The sequence below is a fragment of the Macaca fascicularis genome, chromosome 3, assembly GCF_037993035.2.
Source record: "Macaca fascicularis isolate 582-1 chromosome 3, T2T-MFA8v1.1".
Classification (NCBI taxonomy): Eukaryota; Metazoa; Chordata; class Mammalia; order Primates; family Cercopithecidae; genus Macaca; species Macaca fascicularis.
Window position 1 is genome coordinate 36,767,501 of NC_088377.1, and position 19,007 is coordinate 36,786,507.

Genomic DNA, 19,007 nt, shown 5'->3' on the forward strand with positions numbered 1-19,007 from the left:
TTTGGTGTCCTCCAGAGAGGAGAGATTTGCCTTGGGAGAGATTTGAACTCCAAGGCCCTCTCCAGCCATACTGAATCAGAACCTGTGTTTTAATAAGATGCCCAGGTGATCCGTGGCAGGGATGAATCATCTCCCTGTAAGATGTGCTTTGGAATTTTAGTTTAAAAGCTCATCTTGAATAAGTGTGTGTGTGAAGCTAGAGAGGTAGGCTGGGCCTTGTGCACTATGATAGTTTGGCTTTTATTTTTAAAAGCACTGGAAAGCCATTGAAGAGTTTTACACAGGCTTGGTGACATGATCAGACTTGGAAGTAATCTCTCTGTCTGCAGTGGAGCAACTGGACTGGAAGAGATCAGGATGGGTGTGGCCAGAACAGTTATGAGGCTACTTTAGGTGAACTGGGGGTAGCTTGAACAAATGTCATGGTTGTGGTAGTGGTGGTAATGGTAGTAGTGATGGTGGTGGTAGTGGTGATGGTGATGATGATGGTGGAGGTGGTGGTGGATTGATTGTGGAAGGGTGGTGATACTGATATGGTGGTGATGGTGATGGTTATGGTGGTGATTGTGGTAATGATGGTGGTGATGATGGTGGTAGGGGTGATGGTACTTGTGGTAATGATTGTGATGATGGTGGTAATGGTAGTGATGGTGACAGTAGTAATTGTGGTGGTAATGGTGGTTGTGGTAGTGATGGTGGTTGTGGTAGTGATGGCGGTGATTGTGATGGTGGTGTTGGTGATAATGATGGTGGTGGTAATGGTGGTAGTGATGGTAATGATGATAATGGTGGTAATAGTGGCAGTGATGATGATAGTGGTGATGGTGATTGTGGTGGTAGTGATGTTGGTGGTGTTGATGGTAATGGGAAAGATGGTGGCAATGGAAAGGGGGGAAACTTACACAATATTTAGAAGGTAAAGTCAACAAAAATTAGTGATTATTGGAAATGGAAGATGAAGAAAAGGTTAAGTCAAATTTATTTTGTAAAAAGCTTAGTGTTGTCTTAAGTTGCTCTTGGTTAGTTGAACATGCACCTTTGTTCATCTTCTTTATATAGACAGTTTAATACTGTGCCTCAAACAGTCACATTCAGTCTCCAAACCACCACCACCACCACCCTGCAAGTGTTCTTAGCTGCTGTGGTGGATTAAAAATGACTGCTCATTCTTTGACAATCCTTCCATCAAGAGATGGGGTCTATTTTCCTTTCCCTTTAATCTGGTCTGGCCTATCACTGCTTTGGCAAATCACTTACGGGAGAAGTGACGTGTAGAACTTCCAAAATTGGAACATAAGAAGCTGTCCAGATTCTGCTTGGGCCTCTTGGAGCACTCTCTCTGAAAGCCCTCAGCTACCATGAAAGATGTCTGACTACCCTGACACTGCCATGCTTGGGGCCCCATGTAGGTGTTCTCTTCAATAGTCCTCACTTTTCAGCTGGACTCACCAAAGCCTCAGATAAGTGAGAAACCCCTTCTTGGAACCTCTGTATTGGTTCATCTGGGAGCTGAATAACACTGAGTGACTTCAGTCAAAGCCACATGGAGCAGAAGAATCACCCAGCTGAGCCCTGTTCAAATCAAGCCAACTATATTGTGAGATAGAATAAATGGATGTTGTTGAAAGCTGCTAAGTTCAAGGGTAATTTGTTAGGCAGCAGTGAATGGAACACCTGCTTTTCCAGATGTGGCAACAGAATTAGAGTAATAACTCCTATTCTTCCTTACCAAGCCTATTCTTCACCCACTCTGACCACTAGCATAGCATGCATAAACAAGGGTGTATTCTGGGATGTGAAACAGAGCCATTTTAGCTATTAGATGATGCAGATAGAGAAAAACAACACCCAGTGAGTGACTTAGTGGGTGAGGCCTCTCTTCCCCACCCCACCCCTACCCGTGGCATCTTGTTCCCAGCCTGTGGAGTTGAGACTCCTATAGTGGAAGATCCAACTGACAGTCTGGTCCTCAAGGGGTGCCATGATCCATTGCCTCATCACTGGGGGTATTTAAATTACTCAATTTGAACAGTTCTCCCCATGGAGGAAATTAAATCCCAAGTAACAGAAGTGAGGGGTGCACGAGAAGTGAGGGGACAAAAAATCTGTCAACAGTGCTATTCCTCACCAAACCTCCGCTCATTGAAATGATGGCTCCTCAGTGATTCGCAGACTGTGAAAGCATATGCAACTTTAGAGGTGCGCAAAATGAGGGAAATAAATTGATGACTGCACCTGGTAACTCTTAAAATGTCTGTATGGTCCAGCTATGTTTTTCTTGTTAACATTTTCATTGTAAAATGGCATTTCTTCCCAGGATAAAAGCTCATTGAAACGATGCCTTCCTGGGAGCATATGTACAAACGTCACACTCTGCCAATTTTATATCTGATTAAAACCTCAACGCATCAAAACATCCTTTGAAATAATTAAGGGCATTTCACCATTAGGGGCATGAAGCTAAATGTGTCCAAATATATCTGAAATCAGCAGATGGAACTAAGGGAATTAATACAGTAGTATGACATTTTGCAATCATCTAAAAGAAAATGGAATTTGGCTTGCAAAGGATATACTTTTTCATTTGGGGTAAAATAAGGTGCATTTTCCACTCGGACTAAGCACCCCATTCGTGCAAAGTTAATACATGAAGTACAATTTATCTCCAGGTTGTTGAAGGGAAAGCAATCATTTAGAGGGGTTCTGCTGCTCCCTGAGAAGGGAGCCTCCAAGACAGTTTTGATCCATTGATGAGTGCTGTCTAATATGCTCCCTGAGGTACAGTTTCCCTAAATCTATTAGACTTTTACAGTCCTCCAGGATCCGCAGTCTGGAGATGCTCCATCATACTGTATTAACTTGACAATGTAATGTACTGCTATCTTTTATTTTCATAGGAAGTACTAGGTTTGACCTTGAAACTCTTAACCACACTTTATAATCCTCAGCCCATCCTGGCAAAAAAAGAGGCCATCCTAAGAAATCCATCCTGGCTAGACTTGAGTCTGTAAAACCTTGGATTGGAATGCATAGGACTAGGGGAGGTGGGAGAGTAAGTAAGGATCTTAACAACTCTGTCTCGATCTTGAGAGGCAAATGAAGTGGGGGAATTGAGGAGACGTGAGTTATGTTACCAGCTACAGTTCACTGAGTTCCTACCATGTGCTGAGCACTGTGCTTTATGTGGGTTATTCTATTCACTTCTCATGAGGTTCACATTGTTCTTGTTTCATAGATGAGTGTATTAATCCTTTTTCATGCTGCTGATGAAGACATACCCAAGACTGAGTAATTAGAAAAAGAGGTTTAATGGACTCACAGTTCCATGTGGCTGGAGAAGCCTCACAATCATGGTGGAAGGTGAAAGGCACGTCTTACATGGTGGCAGACAAGAGAGAATGAGAGTCAAGAGAAAGGGGTTTCCCCTTATAAAACCCTTAGATCCTGTGAGACGTATTCACTACCACGAGAACAGTATGGGAGAAACTGCCCCATGATTCAATTATCTCCCACCAGGTCCCTCTCACAACATGGGGGAATTATGGGAGCTACAATTCAAGATGGGATTTGGGTGGGGACACAGCCAAACCATATCATTGAGGAAACTGAGGCTCAGAGAGGTTAAGCAACTTACCCAAGGTCACCCAGCTAGTAAGTGGCAGAGCCTGGATTCAAACTCGGGTCTTTTTGACTCAAAAGCCAAAGCCCTTAAGCATGATTCTATGATGATTCACTCGGCAATGAAATCTGCTCTTGAGGATAGGAAGTGGGCTTGGACTGCGCTTGTCTGACTTGGTGCCTTCATGGGACGTGGTTCAGTCATGCCTTTCACTTGCCATCAGCCCATAGCTGGACATTTCCTTCCTGGGTCCTTCCAGAGGAGCACAGAGTCCTTCCCTGGGGCTGGAAATCATGTCAGGTCTTCCTTCCTGCTCTAGGGACACCCCACGTGCCCCTAGAGTGGGAAATTAAAAGGGTCTGAAATGGTACCTTCATGCAAGTCACCTGGATGCTGAGCCTACTCAGGGGCCTTCCCTGTGTTTCCCTGGGCCATTCGGTCTATACTCAAGCACTAGGAGACGTCTGAAAGGCTCTGACCTCTACAGAGAGCAGTGTCCTTGGGTGGGTGAATGGAGACCCCAGAGACCAAGCAGAAGGTGAACAGTTGCCCACCTGATGGTAGATATGGGCATTGGCTTGGGGGATTATTGTACAGATCCATGGTGGGTGCTCCCAAATTTGCTTCTTCCTGCAAGCCATAAAGGCTTTTAATTATTGAAGAATGATTCTTGCGGCTGGCCAATTTATCAGCCTCTGGCAAGAACAGAGTCCACCGGCCATGAATCCTATCTGATTACTAATAAGAATGACATAACATGACACCAGTGCTGAGGAATGCTCTTGGTTGGGCTCCAGCCAAAGCAGACCTGGATCGAACGAGCCCAGGTTAAGCTAGCTCCCGCTTTCCCCAGTTGCTGAGTGGATGCAGAACATTCTGTTTCTGAAGGGCAGATGCTCACAGGCTCCTAGCAGCTGAAGGAAGTAGGCAAAACTGGTTTCTGGCGTGGACCACATGGCTCTTCCCTCTCAAGAGCATTCTCACTTTCTCCACCAACCGTGCTCCCCTGCATCTGCCTTTGTGTATCTCTTCGCCCCTAGGCCTGGGTCCTGGCATTCTGCAAGGGGAACTTGGAGCCAGGACGTCTGGGTTTAAATCACATCATAAACAGCCCCTCACGTGTCCATCCACAGAGGAATGGGTGAACAAGATGTGGCATATACGTGTAACAGACTATTATTCATCTATAAAGAGGTATGAAGTGCTGGTACATGCTACAACATGGATGAAACTTGAAAACATGCTCAGTGTGGCCAGGCACAGTGGCTTACGCCTGTAACTCCAGCACTTTGGGAGGCTGAGAGGCCAGGACGATCGGTTGAAACCAGGAGTTCGAGACCAGCCTGGCAACATAGTGAGACCCTGCCTCTACAAAAAGTTTAAAAATAATTTTTAAAAAATTAGCTAGGTGCGGTGATGTGTGCCTGTGGTCCCAGTTACTCAGGAGGCTGAAGTGGAAGGATTGCTTGAGCCCAGGAGGTTAAGGCTGGAGTGAGCTATAATTGTGCCATTGTGCTCCAGCCTGGGTGACAGAGCAAGACCTTGTCTCCTAAAAAAAAAAAAAAAAAAAGAGAGAGAAAGAGAGAGAGAAAAAAAAAAACATGCTAAGGCCGGTAAGGCTGGGTGCGGGTGGCTCATGCCTGTATTCCCAGCACTTGGGAGGCTGAGGTGGGTGGATCATGAGGTCAGAAGTTCAAGACCAGCCTGGCCAAGATGGTGAAACCCCATATCTACTAAAAATGCAAAAATTAGCCAGGCATGATGGCGGACACCTGTAATCCTAGCTACTCGGGAGGCTGAGGCAGGGAATTGCATGAACCCCGGAGGCGGAGGTTGCAGTGAGCCGAGATGGTGCCACTGCACTCTAGCCTGGGTGACAGAGCGAGACCTCCATCTCAGAAAAAAAAAGAAAGAAAGAAAGAAAGAAAGAAAGAAAGAAAGAAAGAAAGAAAGAAAGAAAGAAAGAAAATATGCTAAGTGAAAGAAGCCAGACACAAAAGACCACATTGTGTGCAATTCCTATTGTATGAAATGTCCAGAATAGGCAAATTCATGAAGACAGAAAGCAGATTGGTGATTGTCAGGGGGCAGGGGTGGGGCAAAAGGAGGAGGAATGCCTGATTAAGGGGTAGGGGTTTCTCTTTGGGGTGATGAAACTGCTTTGATGCTAGACAGAGGCGTTGTGCAACATCGTGGATGTACTCAATGCCACTGAATTGTTCACTTTAAAATGGTGCATTGAATGTTACATGAATTTCATGCCAATAAAAAACAAACACAAGTCACATCAGGATGCTTCTTCAGCAAGCACTTCCTGGGGAAAGCCTTGAGACCCAAGAGCGGTGAGTCCTCAGGCAGGCTGGGATCTGGGAGCGCCGTCGTGTCCTGGGAGAAGTTCAGTCCCAGCGGCCTCCACCGCCCACACCCAGTCCTTCCTCCTTTGAACGCAGGGGCTCTGGCGACAGAGGCAGGAGCCACACAGAGTGGTGGAGCTTCCAGCGTGGAGAGGGGCACCACAAGGACCTGCCTCCATGCAGCTGCTGAATCCAAGCCCGTGACTCGGTGTCACCACCTCCTGAGTTTTTGTTATTGAGAATAGATTCGTCTTTGTTGAAGGCACACTGAGAACAAGTCAACAGAACCAATCATCTGCAAGTTTTGCTGTGGGGCCCTTGGGAGACTCGCAATATGGTGGGAGACAGATTTAGAAACAAACGGTGGTGATTTTTGTACATTAAGTGCAACGCAGGAGCTGGGATCAGGCCCGGCCGGGTGGCTCATGCCTGTAATTCCAGAACTTTGGGAAGCCAAGGGAGGCAGATCACTTGAGGCCAGGAGTTCGAGATCAGTCTGGTCAACATGGGGAAACCCTGTCTCTACTTAAAATATAAAAATTAGCTGGACGTGGTGGTGAGTACCTGTAATCCCAGCTACTCAGGAGGCTGAGGCAGAAGAATCACTAGAACCTGGGAGGCGGACGTTGCAGTGAGCTGAAATCGTGCCACTGCACTCCAGGCTGGGCAAAGTGATAGAAGGTCTGTCTCAAAAAAAAAAAAAAAAAAAAATAGAGCTGGAATCAGAGGCATATAGGAGGCCAGAGAAGGGGTCCCTGACCATCACCCAGGTGAGGGGCCCTTAAGCCATGGAAGATCTCCCTGAGTGCCTTAGGAGGGCTTTGGGGCCCGAGGAGGAGCAGGAGGTAGCAGAGAAAGGTCAGAGAAAGGCCTAGAGGAGAAACCCTGAGTGCCCTACACAGGAAACAGATAACCAGCTCTGCTTTGCAAGAGTGTAGCATGCATGAGATTTTTCAAATGTTAACATCATTATCTACAATCTTCTGGCCACCATCCGTGTTGGCCTTTGCCACGATGACCTGGGCAAGAGGCGGAGGGGACAAGGTTGGAAAGTTAGGGCTGGCCGCATGTCTCCAGCTGGGGAAGGAGAGGAGGTGGGTTGCAGGGAGAAGACGGGGGCAAGGGAGTGGCACTTGAGGATTAATGAAGAGAGACAAGGAAATGAGATGAGGGGCTCCCGTAAGGACTTGGGCTTGGAAGGGAGAGGTGTGAAAAGTGGGTTTTTAGGACAGCCCTCTGCAGGTGTAGGGCTTCCGTAAGAAGTTGTCAGTAAAAACGCTCACTAGCTCAGTGCTTTTTGGAGGGGGATTTTCTGTTGGTTGTACTGCTGGCTGTTGGAGACTGAGTCCTCATTAAAACAGAAAAAAGAAGGCCCAGTTTCCTTTGGGTTGTGGTGAGGTACAAGGCAGGGATGAAGGGGGTGAGGCAGGTGAATACACGGAGTGATGTACCTCAGAGGATCTCTTGGCCCTGGGACTTTATCCTGCAGACAGAAGGGAACTTTGGGATCTTGAGGAAATTTTAGCTTCTCTAATGCTCAGTTTCTTCTTCTTTTTCTCTTTCTTTTCTTTTCTATTCTTTTCTTTCTTTCTTTCTTTCCTTTCTTTCTTTCTCTTTCTTTCTTCCTTCCTCTCTCCCTTCCTCTTTCTTTCTTCCTTCCTTTTTTCTTCCTTTCTTCCTTTCTCCCTCCCTTCCTTCCTTTTTCTTTCTTTTCTTTCTCTTTCTTTCTCCTTTCCTTCTTTTCTTCCTCTTTTTCTTTCTTTCTTTTTTCTTCCTTTCTTCCTTTCTCCCTCCCTTCCTTTTCCTTTCTTTCTTTTCTTTTCCTTTTCTCTCTTTCTTTCTCCCTTCCTTCTTTTCTTTCTTTCTTTCTTTCCTTCTCTCTCTCTCTCTTTCTCTCTCCCTCCCTCCCTCCCTCCATCCCTCCCTCCCTGCCTTCCTTCCTTTCTCTCTTTCCTTCTTCTTTCTTTCTTTCCTTCCTTCTTTCTTTTTTTCTTTCTTTCTTTTTTCAGGGTCTTGCTCTGTCGCCCAGGTTGGAGTACAGTGGTGCAATCATGGCTCACTGCAGCCAGAACCTCCCTGGCTTAAGCAATTCTCTTGTCTTGGCCTCCCAAGTAGCTGGGATGACAGGCACACACCACCATGCCTGGCTAATTGTTTTAATTTTGGTAGACATGCGGTCTTACTATGTTGCCCAGGCTGATCTTGAACTCCTGGGCTCAAGCGATCCTCCCATCTCAGCCTTCCAAAGCACTGGGATTTCAGGCATGAGCCACTGCACCCAGCCAGTTTCTTCTTTAACATGAAGATTATAATGATCCCTGGCCTATAGTTTTATTACTAGTATTATGTAAAACCACATGTGAGAATAGATCTAACCCACTTGCCGGCCCAGAGCAGGCCCTTCATTCAGGCTTATTGAACCTGGACCTGCTTTGGCCCCACCCAAACCAATCTACCCCAGGTCCTGTTTATTTAGGGATAGCCCTCACCCTATGGAGCTGATCCAGTGTTTGCCCCACAGCATCACAATGGCATATGCCACAGGACAGTGTCGTGTTTCACAGCAGCTTTTATTCCCTGCTCTGAAGGGACGGAGCCAGGTGGACGTTTCTGTGGACAGAAAAACACACACACGGTTTGTGTCATGACAAGGATCTGCCATTGCACTGGCACAAGATCAAAGGACTAAAGTGAGGCACAAAAGGCCAAGGCACACCAATGCAATAGAACAGTAACAGCATGTACCACTCGCTCGGGTCCTCTGTCTGCCGTGGGCAATATCTCCCTCAATCTTTGCAACAGCCCTATGCCATAGGTAAAAATGTGTTCCTTTGTTGTTGTTGTTGTTGTTGTTGTCGTCACTCTGTCACCCAGGCTGGAGTGCAGTGGCACAATCTCGGCTCACTGCAACCTCCGCCTCCCAAGTTCAAGCTATTCTCCTGCCTCAGCCTCCCTAGTAGCTGGTACTACAGACATGCGCTACCACGCCCAGCTAAGTTTTTGTATTTTGAGTAGAGACAGGGGTTTCACCATGTTGACCAGGCTGGTCTCGAAGTCCTGACCTCAAGTGATCCGCCTACTTCGGCTTCCCAAAGTGCTGGGATTACAGGTGTGAGCCATTATACCCAGCCTCAAAAGTGCTCCTTTTTTACCAATGGAGAAATAGCCCAGAGAGGAGAAGCGATTTGCACAAAGTCACACAGCTAAGGAATGGCAGATCCGGGCCGTTTGCTGTCAGTCTGAGCTCTCAAATTCTAAGACGAGCACTTCTCTCGGGAAGCCTCCTTGCAAATCCTGGGGGAGAAGTGGTTGCCTCAAAGCCCATTAAGCACAATCATAAAGTTACCTTGAAGGGCCAGATAATTTGATTCTATAGAGTTGACGTCCAAAAAAAAAAAAAAAGAAGAAGTATTGATAATTGATATGTTTATGCTCACCCTCATAACCTGTTCTATTCAAATAAATGAACTGTGCTCAGCTCTGCAGGGAGCAACAGAGCTGCCCCAAGTCAGATGGTGCCACGCACATCCTATTTCTCTTGCGGGATCATTCCTGGAGGAGCTTCCTGCAGCCAAACGACATCGAGTGTGAGCATTTCAAAGTACAAACAGGATTAAAAGGAAAACATCTGTACCTTACTGGGCTGCACTAACTCAGTTACAGACAAGCTGTGTCGATATCCAAATGCGCAGTGACTTTTGCTGCAGAGATGGCTGGTGACCATCTGGACTGGACATTGATTAGAAGATAACTGGACATCCCTGTGACAGCATCCTTGGTGCGGGTCAGGGCACAGAGACATACGTTCCACAATGTCAGTGTGACTTGGAGACCCCTTTGTTGTTGTTGTTGATATTACCATTAGCGAGTCACCCACGACACCTCCCTCCTGGGGGATGAAGTCCTGCGCTGTAGAATGACTCCAAACAGGCACGGCTGCTTTATTAGCACGCCTTGGCTCCCATACAGGGCTCTGAACATCAAACAAAGTTGGCCAGGATTTGATCCTCAAAAGAGAAGATGGGACCCCATCAAGACGTCCACATGCCTAAAGCCTGTTGGTCCAGAAGAGTCTCATTTTGTAGGGGGAAGAAACTTAATTACCAGCGCAGGAAGCGACTCTCAGAACATGTGGTTTTCGGTTTTGCCAAGATTCCGGGCCAGCTTATTACTCTCTTGTTGTTGTTGTTAATCTTTGTTTGAAAGATGCATAAAGTCAGTAAGTCCCTTTCTTAAGGACACCAAAGCTGGGAGTCTCTGAAAAACAGAACCAAACAGCGGACCACTGGTCAGAGGCACGATGTGAGTAAAGAGCAACAGAAACCTTTTTGTCATATATCTACATTAAAGGGTGACTATAAAGTATGTTCCATAATGGCTTTCTTTTTACCCCCTCAACAAAGAAATAGCACTCTGTTTTGTTTGGAAAACCTACTTTGATGCCTCAAAAAATAATGTGCTTTTCTGATTCTGATTTTCCTCTTTTCTTTCAGCAACTGTGTTCTGCCTGCCTCTAAACCCATACTTGGAAGGAATGTCTGTCTCTCTGTTTATACTTCTATGTTTCAGAGTCAACGTCATGGCTAAAGGAGACGTGATTTGCAAAAAGCCTTGTTCTCCAATAGCCAAGGAAAATATGTTTTTAAAAAATCTTGCTAATGCATTAGTTTTGGCATCTTGAAAACTCCTTTTTCATTTGCTTTTCCTGGGGGAGTGAGAGGACAAGATCTTGCTGTTGCCCAGGCTGGAGTGCAGTGGTGCGATCATAGCTCACTGAAGCCTTGCTCAAGCCTTCATTCTTGAACTCAAGTGATTCCCTTGCCTCAGCCTCTCCAGTACCTGAGACTACAGGTATGTGCCACCACAACCAGGTAATTAAAAAAAAAAAAAATTGTAGAGATGGAGTTCTGCCTATTTTGCCCAGGCTGGTCTTGAGCTGGCTCAAGCAATTCTCCCGCTTCAGCCACCCAAAGCACTGGGATTACAGGCATGAGACACTGTGCTAAGACTTGTTTTTTTTCCTCTTTTTGTGATCCCTCCCAAAATTTGCCATCAATAAACTGTGTGGTCCTGTGAGTGAGTGACCCAGGGCAGAGACAAGCATTGAACCCTATCACTGACTGGCTGAAGATGGCTGCTATATGATTTCCCTTATCCAATCTAAAGGGGGCTATCTGAGTGGGACAGAGGGCCCATCTGTGTCTACAAAACGAGCCCAGGGTTGGGACTGCTGGGACTACACACATGGGACCACATGTCCAGTTGAGAGTTGTCATACATAACCAGACAGTGGAGAAGCACGGTGACCGACCTAGAAATGATGAGTTGGGTTCTAGGGCTGACAGACTGAAGGCTTTATGAATGGCCTTTCCACTTTGTTGACACATAGATGACCCCTGTGTCCTCTAAATGGTGCAGGCCAGGCATCTTTTCCAAGACCTAATGGTTCCTTCTCTTTTATAAATCACCAGATCGAAGGGCATTAGTGCTCTCAGGGGGCTAACTCTTCAAATGCCTCTGGTACAATGGGCCTCAAAGGCCCCTGCCTCCTTCCTAAATGGGCCTTACTGCAAAACCCTAATGCACTTCCTCACACTGGGACCTCAGCTGGCTCTGCGCACGGGCCTCCCTGCAGCACAGGCTCTCCCTGCGACCACAGCAGTCACTAATGAATATTTTATCGGTCGCTGTGCCTCTCTGTGCAGGCTGTATCTGGAAGTCATCTTTGCTGTTTTGACAGCCTTTCTGCCTTAAAGGAACCACCAGCAACGATGTGTTGCCATCTGTTTAGAAATGAGGACTCAGCCAGCCTCCCAGTTAAGCTGGAAAACATGATCCTTTCTCAGAATAGATCTTTGAAAAGAGGGCTTTGCTCTTATGAAAGCCCACAGTCTGCCCCCGCAGTTCCCTTGTCACTAACTCCAGCGGGGGAAAAATTAAGAAAATATAGACCTAGAAGATCAGAAGATTGCCTCTTCAAAAGGCACTAGTTTTTAAGAGTAGTATTCCTATTCTTTTGTTTCAGAACTTGGGTGAATTCATCTATTTCTACAACAGATGTTTATCTAGTTCCTACTTCGTCAGGCAGAAACACTGGAACTCAGCCCGGAGCAGGAAGAAGCTGACTTTGCCCTCAGAGAACAGAGAGCCTAGTGAGGAATTCACTGACTTGCACATTCATTTATTCAACACCTATTTACAGAGTGACTATGATGTGCCTGGCATTGCTCTGGTGATAGGGATACACAGTGAACAAAACAAACAAAAATAATTCTGCTGGAAGACAAAATATAATCACACAATGTGTATAATTATTAAATGCAATAAGTACAACGATGAACATTTCCTTACAAATGCCTTTCCTGGGATTCTATATCCAGCTAAACTATCATTCAGCAGTAAAGACAAAATGGAGACATTTTCAGATATACAGCAAATAAGAGAGTTTCTTATGAGCAGGTGCTTACTGTCAGAAGAAAGTGAACAAAGAAGGGAGCAAAGAAGAAAGAAACAAGAGGCAGCACAAAAAGCCAGGGAATACATTAACAAATGCAATGAATGACAGCATTTAAATTTTTAATAGTATTTTAAAATATTATTTTTGTATGTTAACAGAGAAAAAAATGAACATTCCTGAAAATAGTGAAATAGAAAACCAAGATAAAGGAGAAAGGATTTTTAAAAGTTGACTTTTTAGTCAAACAAAGCAAGCAAACAAGCCTCTAGCAAGATTGACTTTTAAAGAAGGGTAAAAAGGCATAAATAATAGCAGGAATAGTGCTTATGCCTGTAATCCCAGCACTTTGGGAGGCCGAAGTGGGCAGATCACGAGGTCAGGAGTTCGAGACCAGCCTGACAAACATGGTGAAACCCCATCTCTACTAAAAGTACAAAAATTAGCCAGGCATGGTGGTGTGTGCCTATAATCCCAGCTACTCAGGAGGCTGAGGCAGGAGAATCACTTGAACCCGGGAGGCGGAGGTTACAGTGAGCTGAGATTGCACCACTGCACTCCACCCTGGGCAACACAGCGAGACTCCATCTCAAAATAATAATAATAATAGTAGTAATAATAATAATAGCAGGAGCAAATAAAAACAGATACAGTTGAGAATTTTTTTTTTAATTAGGAGAATGCAATGAATACCTTTATGCTAACAAATTTGAAAACTTAGATGAAATGAATCATTTTATAGAAAAAGATAGACTACTAAAATGGACCTACAGCCTGGGCAACATAGTGAGACCCCCATCTCTACAAAAAATCAAAAAAGTTGCCGGGTGTGGTGGTGTACAGCTGTGTTTGGGAGGTGTACTCGAGAGGCTGAAGTGGGAAGACCGTTTGGACCGAGGAGTTCAAGTTTGAAGTGAGCTATGATCACCCCACTGCACTCCAGCCTGGGCAACAGAGCAAGACTCTGTTTCAAAAAATAAAATCTCCCAGCAGTTGGGAGGCCAAGGTGGGTGAACTACCCTATGTCAGGAGTTCGAGACCAGCCTGGCCAACATGGTGAAACCCTGTCTCTACTAAAAACACAAAGAAAATTAGCCAGGCCATGGTGACGCGTGCCTGTAATCCTAGCTACTCGGGAGTCTGAGGCAGGAGAATCACTTGAACCTGGGAGGCAGAGGTTGCAGTGAACCAAGATTGCACTCCAGCCTGGGCCACAGAGTGAAATAAAATAAAATAATAAAATAAAATAAAATAAAAAATAGGCACAAGAAGATTTTGTGAAATTAAAATATGAAATTAAATCAACAACTATTAAAGAAATTGAACAATCAAAAGTTCTCCCACAACCACTCCCACACCTCCCCCGCCCCTCACCCCGGCCATACTCACAGACACCCCACCCCTTGCCCCTGGCATACACACAGACAAAAGACAGATTGTTTTCCAGGCAAGTTGTAACAAAGCTTGGAAGAATAGAAAGCCCTCATTTTATGAAAACGGCTTCAGAGACTAGAAAAAGAGGGGAAGGAATTGAAAGAACTTGATATATAATCAGGAAGCCCAAACCAGAGCCTCATGATGCCACAAGGAGAGAATGTCCCAGCACCTTTGTTCTGTCAGCTGCAAACAGAGGTGTCAATTACACAGAGTAACTGCCAGGAAAAGGCAGGTTAGCTGTTGGCTGTCTTTCACATCAAACTCTGTGTTAAAACGACAACTTTCTTTACTCCACACGGATCTCACACTAGACCTAGATGAGGCTGGACCAGAAGCAGGAATTACAAAGAGGAGCTTTACAAAATGCATCCTGGCTTATGTAAATGCAAGTGCCAATAATGTCACTGGGATGGTGGCTCATGCCTGCAATCTTAGCACTTTAGGAGGCCCAGGTTGGGGAATGCCTTAAGCTCAGGAGTTCGAGACCAGTCTGGGCAGTATGGCGAAACCTCATCTCCACAAAAAATACAAAAATTAGCAAGACATGATGGCACATGCCGCTCATCCCAGCTACTCAAAAGCCTGAGGTGGGAGGTTTGTTTGAGCCCAAGAGTTTGAGGCTGCAGTGTGCCAGGATCGCACCACTGCACCCCAGCCTGGGTGACAGAGCAAGGCCTTGTCTCAAAATAATAATAATCATGTCACTTCATTAAAAATGAGAAATCTGCAACCAGGCGCAATGGCTCATGCCTGTAATCCCAACACTTTGGGAGGCCAAGGCGGGAGGATCACTTGAGGTCAGGAGTTCAAGAGCAGCCTGGCCAACATGGTGAAACCCCATCTCTACTAAAAATACAAAAATTAGCCAGGCATGGTGGAGGTCGCCTGTAATCTCAGCTACTCAGGAGGCTGAGGCACGAGAATGGCTTGAACCCCCGAGGTGGAGGTTGAGTGAGCCGAGATCGCACCACTGCACTCCAGCCTGGGTGACAGAACGAGATTAAGTCTTGGGAAAAAAAAAAAAAAAAGCTGGGACAAATGCTAGATGAAATGGGATGCCAGGACAACCAGCAAAAGCCAGGACTCTGCTGAGCCAACCAGGAAATGAAGGTAAATCTCACACTAGCAAGAGAGTTAATGTTCTGGATGTAAAATCAAAACACCAAGTCAAAAGCATCCCTCCGTAGCAATAGAAGCCACTTAGAAAGTGTAATAAAAGGAAACACACACAACCACCACCAAAAGTATTTATGGCCAGGCGCAGTGGTTCACACCTGTAATCCCAGCACTTTGGGAGGCCAAGGCGAGTGGATCACTTGAGGTCAGGAGTTTGAGACTAGTCTAACCAATATGATGAAGCCCCATCTCTACTAAAAATACAAAAATTAGCCGGGTGTGGTGGTGCACGCCTGTAATCCCAGCTACTCAGGAGGCTGAGACAGGAGAATGGCTTGAACCCAGAAGGCAGAGGTTGCAGTGAGCTGACATCATGCCATTGCACTCCAGCCTGGGCAACAAGAGAGAAATTATGTCTCAAAACAAACAAACAAACAAAAAGTATTTACACCAACTGTGAATATATCTACTTTAAAAGAACTTTATAAAGAACAGTATAAAACATGACCAGAAAAAATATTTTTAAAAGCACCCAGAAATTATATCACACACACCCGGTCTTGTTGCACTTTGCTTTATTGTGTTTTGCCGATACTGCATTTTTACAATTTGAGGTTTGTGGCAACCCTGCATGAAGCAAGTCTATTTGAGTCGCTTTTCCAACAACATTTGCTCACTTTGTGTCTCTGTCACAGTTTGGTAATTTCCCCAATATTTTGAACTTTTTCTTTATTATTATGTCTGTTATGATGATCCATGATCACTGATTCTTTTTTTTTTCTTTTTGAGAGGGAGTTTCGCTTTGTCGCCCAGGCTGGAGTGTAGTGCCACAATTTCTGCTCACTGCAACCTCCCCCTCCCGGGTTCAAGCGATTCTCCTGCCTCAGCCTCCCGAGTAGCTGGGATTATAGGCGTGCGCCACCACACTGGCTACTTTTTGTATTTTTAGTAGAGACAGGGTTTCACTGCATTGACCAAGCTGGTCTCGAACTCCTGACCTCAAATGATTCATCTGCCTCGGCTTCCCAAAGTACTGGGATTACAGGCACGAGCCACTGCATCTGGCCCGATCAGGGATCTTTGATGTTACTGTTGTAATTGTTTTGGGGCACCGAAGACCATGCCTACGTGGCAGCAAACATAATCTATACATGTTGCTTTGTTCTGACTGCCCCACCAACGGGCCTTTCCCTGTCTCTCTCCCTCTCGTGGGACCTCCCTCTTCCCTGACACACAATAATATTGAAATTAGGCCAACTAATAACCCTACAACAGCCTCTAAGTGCTCAAGTGAAAGGAAGAGTCACACATCTCTCACTTGAAATCAAAAGCTAGAAATGATTGAGCTTAATGAGGAAGGTGTGTTGAACGCCAAGATAGGCTGAAAGCTTGGCCCCTTGCACGAGTTAGCCAAGTTCTGAATGCAAAGGGAAATTTCCTTCCTGCCTTGAAGGAAATTAAAAATGCGGCTCCAGTAAACACAGGAATAAGAAAGTGAAACAGCCTTATTGCTGATAGGGGGAAAATCTGAGTGGCCTGGATAGAAGATCAAACCAGCCACAACATTCCTTTAAGATAAATCCTAATCCAGAGCAAGGCCCTAACTGTCTTCAATTCTATGAAGACAGAGAGGTGAAGAAGCTGCAGGAAAAAAGCTGCATGTGAGTAGAGGGTGGTTCATGAGGTTTAAGGAAAGAAGCTGTCTCCAGAACATAAAAGTGCAAGGTGCCGGGCACGGTGGCTCACGCCTGTAATCCCAGCACTTTGGGAGGCTGAGGTGTGTGGATCACGAGGTCAGGAGTTCAAGATCAGCCTGACCAACATGGTGAAACCCCATCTCTACTAAAAATACAAAAATTACACAGGCGTGGTGGCGCACACCTGTAATCCCAGCTACTCAGGAGGCTGAGGCAGGAGAACTGCTTGAACCCGGGAGGCAGTAGTTGCAGTGAACCCAGCTCACACCACTACACTCCAGCCTGGGTGACAGACTGAGACTCTGTCAAAAAAAAAAAAAGAAGAAGAAAAAGCGCAAGGTGAAGCAGCAGCAGATGCTGAAGGAGAAGCTGCAGCAAGTTCTCAAGAAGATCTAGCTAGGATCATTGATTAAAGTGGTCACACCAACCAACAGATTTGCAAATGTAGACAAAACAGCCTTTCATTGGAAGAAGATGCCATCCAGGACTTTCATAGCTACAGAGGAGAAGTCAATGCCTGGCTTCAAAGTTCAAAGAACAGGCTGGCTCTCTTGTTAGGGGCTAATGCAGCTGGGGGCTTTAAGTTGAAGCCAATCCTGAAAATCCTGGGGTCCTTAAGAATGTTGCTTTATCTGCTCTGTCTGGGCTCTATACACGGAACAGAAAAGCCTCAAAGACAGTACATCTGTTTACAGCACGTTTTACTGAATATGTTAAACCCATTTTTGAGACCAATTGCTCAGAAAAAAAAAAATTCTTTCAATATATTACTGCTCATTGACAATGCACCTTGTTACCTGAGAGGTCTAATGGAGATATACAATGAGATGAATGTTGTTTTCATGTCCGCTAACACAACATCCATTTTGCAGCCCATGGATCAAGGCGTAATTTTGACTTTCAAGTCTTATTATTTAAGAAATACATTGAGTGAGGCCATAGCTGCGGTAGACGATGATTCTTCCAATGGATCTGGGCAAAGTCAACCGAAAATCTGGAAAATGTTCATGATTCTGTATGCTATTAAGTACACTCAGTATTCATGGGAAGAGGTTAAAATAGCAACATTAATGGAAGTTTTGGAAGAAGTTGATTCCATCCCTCACTGAGGACTTTGAATGGTTCAGGATTTTACTGGAGGAAGTATTTGGTTGGTGCAAAAGTAATTGCTGTTTTGCCATCACTTTTTTTTTTTTTAAAAAGTTGCAGATGCGGTGGAAATAGCAAGAGAACTAGATACAGATGTGGTGGAAATAGCAAGAGAACTAGAATTGCAGATGTGGTGGAAATAGCAAAAGAACTAGAATTAGAAGCGGAGCCTGAAGATGTGACGGAATTGCTGCAATCTCGTGATCAAACTTTGTTACAAAAATAATTTTAGACTTTTATTTTAGATTCGGGAGGTACACGTGCAATTGCATGATGCTGAGGTCTGGGGTATAAATGATCCTATCACCCACGTAGTAAGCATAGTACCCAGTAGGTAGTTGTTCAGCCCTTGCCGTCCTCCCTCTCTCCCATCTCTGGTAGTTACCTGTATCTGTCGTTTCCATCTTTATGTCCATGTTTACCCAATGCTTAGCTCCCACTTATAAGTGAGAACATGCAGTATTTGGCTTTCTGTTCCTGTACAATTTGCTTAGGGTAATGACCTTCAGCTGCATCCATGTTGCTGCAAAGGACATAATTTCATTCTTTTTATGGCTGTGTAGTATTCCATGGTGTAGATGCACCACATTTTCTTTATCCAATCTGCCATTGATGGGCACCTAGGTTGATTCCATGTCTTTGCTGTTGCAAATAGTGCTGCAATGAACATACTAGTGTATGTGTCTTTTTGGTAAAATGATTTATTTTCCTTTGGGTTTATATCCAGTAATGAGATTACTAGGTTGAATGGTAGTTTGTTTTAAGTTCTTTAAGAAATCTCGTAACTGCTTTTCACAGTGGCTGAACGAATTTACATGCCCACCAACAATGTATAAAGCATTCTCTTTTCTGTGCAGCCTCACCAGCATCTGTTATTTTTTGACTTTTTGGTCATAGCCATTCTGACTGGTATGAGATGGTATCACATTGTGATTTTGATTTGCATTTATCTGATGATCAGTGATGTTAAGCATTTTTTCATGTTTTTGGCCATTTGTATGTCTTCTTTTGAGAAGTGTTTGTTGGCCAGGCATAGTGGCTCACACCTTTACGTAATCCCAGCACTTTGGGAGGCCAAGTCAGGAGGATCTCTTGAGCCTTGAACCTTGAGGAGTTTGAGACCAAGTGGGGCAACATAGGGAGACCTTGCCTTTACAAAAAATGAAAAATTAGTCAGGTGT